This window comes from Pteropus alecto, unplaced genomic scaffold (genome assembly GCF_000325575.1).
Source record: "Pteropus alecto unplaced genomic scaffold, ASM32557v1 scaffold186, whole genome shotgun sequence".
Lineage (NCBI taxonomy): Eukaryota > Metazoa > Chordata > Mammalia > Chiroptera > Pteropodidae > Pteropus > Pteropus alecto.
The window spans coordinates 1516177-1520639 of record NW_006439190.1 but is presented as its reverse complement, the minus strand read 5'-3'; positions in this window follow the sequence as shown (position 1 = coordinate 1520639).

Genomic DNA, 4463 nt, shown 5'->3' with positions numbered 1-4463 from the left:
AACCCCCCACCCACCCTCACCCGCCCCCGCCCCCAGGGCCCTGCAACCAGCCTGGGGAATGTGTCATATCCACACCCTGCCAGGCCCTGGGGGTGAAGGTGGCCCCTCCCCATTGTGGGTCCCCATTTGATCCCGGAAGAACTGAGAATTGCCCTACACATCCACATTAGGCCTGGTCATCTGCTCCACGTTGCATTGTCACCCTGGTTTTGTTGTCCCCTCTCTCTCCCTCGCTTGCTCCCTGCAGACCTTTTCATCCCATCTCAGTACACCCTCTCACTGTCCTGTCTTTCCCTTCCCTCCAAACACTGGCGCCAACATCCCAGCCCATTGCCTCCAAGACAGCTATGCACCAAGAGGCCTTAAATTAAAATAACAGTGACAGTCACAAATATAAACTGTTTCTGCCACTAGGATCGCATATCCTTGACAGAATTCTAACTTTTCAAAGTAAACCATAAGGCTCCTTTTAAACTCACTTTTTGCAGAGGTGACTTTCTACATGGTCTGGGAAAAATACATATTTACTGAATTGGAGTAGTGAGCAAAGATTACAGGCTGGGAGAGCTCAGAGTTTTGGTCACTTCTCTTCACACTCCGCAGACCAAACCTTTCTCCGTATGGAGACAGGCCTTCTCCATATGGAGGAATCCTCTCTGTGAGGCCGCTGTGTCTACTTTCCTCACTGCCCGATCGGAGCTCCCAGAGTTGAGAACTCTAGTCCTGATGCTGGAGGCAGTCCCAGAAATATTCCATTCTGAACAAGGACCAGACCAGAGCCCACGGCCTCTCTGTTCCACACAAGACTCTTGAAGCTTGAATATCCTTTAACTCTGTCAAGCTTAAGCTGTTTAGACACATTGGACTTGGTTCCTTCACAGCTTCCAGAAAAAAACAGAGCTCTGTTACAGAGCCATCACTTAAGATTTATGAAGTTAAGGTAACTTTGACAGGAGTGAGCATGAGAGTGGAGGAGAGAGCACTATCTGGTGAAATACAAATGCCTCCATCTGTCCTTTGGCTTTGAATTAACAAAAAGACTCCCCATTTGTCCTGTTACAGCTTCTGTTAAATGCACATATATTTCTGTTCTTCCATTCTTTGTTTTGCAAATGCTCACAAATCCAAAAGTAACTATATACTTGCATTAAAAGAAATCTAAATTTATATAAGTATTGTAATAAACAGGAAAAAAAATTGTTCTATCATGTACATAATCTTTTATAACTTGGGTTTTCTTCGCAAGGTCCTTTAGTTTTATCTGACTCCAACTTTTCTTGTTTACTCAGTAGCAAAGACAAAAATCATTATCAATCGATCACCATAGACTGGACTTTCCATCCTAAATAAGCCTGAGCATAAATTCTACAACTCTGTTTTACACTCACCTGTCTTCACTTAGCTCTTGTCCTTAGAAGCAGGCAGCCTGCTGATGCTTTATATACAGTCCCTGGCCTGCTTCTTCTTTTTAAAAGTGTTGACTTCATCCTATTATGAAAAGATTTATGGCTAATTATAGCAATGATCATAATAATTAAAAATACTTTGAACTTATAGAAGGCCTTTTATTCAAGGATGTCCCGGCATTTTACAAACATTAACCAATTAGTTTCTCACCACACCTCAGAGGAGGGCAGATCCTAATTGTAGGTTCGCTTTGACACTTTCAGGTCTAGTGCATTTTATTTGGACAAGTTTCTGCAAGTGGGATTCGGTAAGAAAAAAGCGAAGGAAGGAAGGAAGGAAGGAAGGAAGGAAGGAAGGAAGGAAGACGGCTATTCTAGAAAGAGAGAGGAAGGGAGGGTGGGTGGGAGGGAGGGAAGGAGGAAGGAAGGAAGGGAGAGAGAATTTGGAGAATCTGAAACTTGTTCTTGGTCTGTATTTCAGGTGAGTAGAGCCACACCTTAGACAGGCTGGATGCTGCTCTTTTATGTAATCCAGCACTCCATCTTGTTTCTAAATGTCGGCCTCAATAAATACTTCAGGAGGGTTTAATGACATTTCCAGGAAGGACTCTGCCCCAGATCGCCCAGGGATGTCTCATAGCTACAGGAGGGCGCCCCTCTACCACCACACCCTGTGCTCAGTTCTACTCAATGACGGGTTTTCCCCAGACGCAACCCCTCGCTTGCTCTGTGCCTTCCACAGGCCCCCACCTCGGGCTGAAATGCTTTTGGGGACAGGGACAGTGTCTCATTGGTCTTTATAACCCTAGCACCTAACACCTGCCTGACACATATAATATACTCAATAAAACCCGTGAAATACATGACTAACTTGTTTGTAATGTATCCCCCACCCCTCTGCCCAGCCATGGCTAGAATGTAAACTGTGAGCAGTGAACTTGACTGTGCATTTTCAACCAAGTTCTCACAGCCCAGATCAGAGTCTGGCACATTGTGGGTGTTGGGTTAATATATATTGAATTGATCAATGCAGGAAGGATTGCTACAACCTCACCCAATAGGATTCAGACCGGGTTCCCAGTGCTGGGCCCCAGGGCAGGCTTGCATTCCTCATGATATTTCTTTCCATCACAACACCTTTGACACTTGTTGGTGGTGGTGGTGAGTTTTTTTTGTCAGTCTGAAAACAGCTTGAGAGCAAGGACTGAGGCTTTTTTCTTGTTCCCCCCTGAGGCACATAAGAGGTATTCAATAAGTGTTTATGGAATGGATGAACAAATGAATTAAAGATTTATTTATGACTTTTAGGAAGTCACTGACTTGACATCACAGTTCGAACTTTGGGGATTAGGATTTTGTTATTCTCTACCTGTGTCTGAGATGATGAAGCCACAGAAGGTGGGGCACTGTGAGCAGATCCAGACCTAGACAAACTTCCTGAACTTTAAATTTGGGGACGAGGGTGTGAGAATGCTGGTGTCTCTTCTGTAATTGGCTGAGTTGGGTTAAAAAGTAAAGAAACAATGCACCCCATTACAAACCATAACCTCACCAAAAAATGGAACCCTTGCTCTTTATTTTGTCCACTAAGGACTAGCACACATTAACGAAACTAAAATTTATTATAGTGTGAATAAATGTGGGGATGCCTGGGCCCTGTCTGCAGATATACCATGTCACCAGGGCTGGTCCAACCCTGAGCTGAGGGACCACGCTAATGTCCCAGAAGATTCTTCCTGCTCGGTAGCCAGCATGTGGCCTGGCGACAACTCTACAAAAACGATGCCCAACTAGGCCTTCAGGGCTGTCCAGTCTTTAGCCAGACCCCTCATGGATGACTTTCCTTCCACAGACCTGGTGGACGTCCAGTGAGGGGCATGGAGGAGGGACTGCACTGAGACTTAAGCAAGACTGAAGAGGAGCAGCTCATGATATTCTCTGCCATGTCCCCAGAGCTGAGTGAGCAGTGAACCCACCTAAAATTCTAACACCAATTCCAATGTGGTCACACCAAGCAATTCTGTGACACCAGCTGGGCATCCTACAACTTAATTCCAACACTATCTACCTGGAGTCAATATCAGATCCTCAGGTTAAGGGCTCAGCCCTTGCAATTGCCCCCTTCGCAAGTCCAGGTTGTGTCACCTGTGCTTTTGACCAATTGGCTAAAACTCTGAGGTTCCGAAAACCTCCTCTTTGAGTTCAATAAACTTGGTAGAGTGGCTCATAGAATTCAGAGAAACATTTTACTAACTGATTTATTATAAAAGGCTATAACTCAGGAACGGCCAGATGGAAAAGTATATGCAAAGGGCGAGGTGTGGGGACAGGGTGTGGAGCTTCTGTGTCCTCTCTGAGTGTGACACTCTCTTAGCACCTCTACATGTTCATCAACTCAGAAGCTCTATGAACTCTGCATCCTTTCAGTTTTTATTGAGGCTTCATACAGAGGCAACAGATGGATTAAATCATTGGCCGTTGGTGATTGAGCTCAATCTCCAGGCCCCTCTCTCCTCCCAGGGTGAGGCGGGGGCAGAGTGGGCCCCAAAATTCCAAACCTCTAATCACATGGTTCCCCTGGCAGGCCTCATCCTTAGATGCTTCCACAAGTCACCTCAGTAACATAACAAAAGATGGCTTTTTCATTCTCATCACAGGAAATTCCAAGAGTTGAGAAACTCTGTTCCAGGAATGAAGAAAAAGACAAAAATATATATTTCTTATTATAAATCACAACATCACACACACACACCTCCACCTCTCTCTCACTGCAATTTTACTTCATAAATGCTGGATCCTCTCCTCAGTTTGATTTTGTGTCTTGAATGAATTTAGTATTCTTACTCTCATCTTAAGGCCAGGTTCTGCATGGTACCTATCTAAAGGGACACAAATCAATACCCCTAGAGCCCCTAAACAAATAGATAACTTTACAGGAAATTACCCTAAGTACAATTATCAAAACGAGAATCATTCCACACATCACCAAACTTCCCCCAAATCCTCTTTGCCCATCTACCACTCAAAAGTTTCAGAAAGTGTCTGCTCCTGCCCATA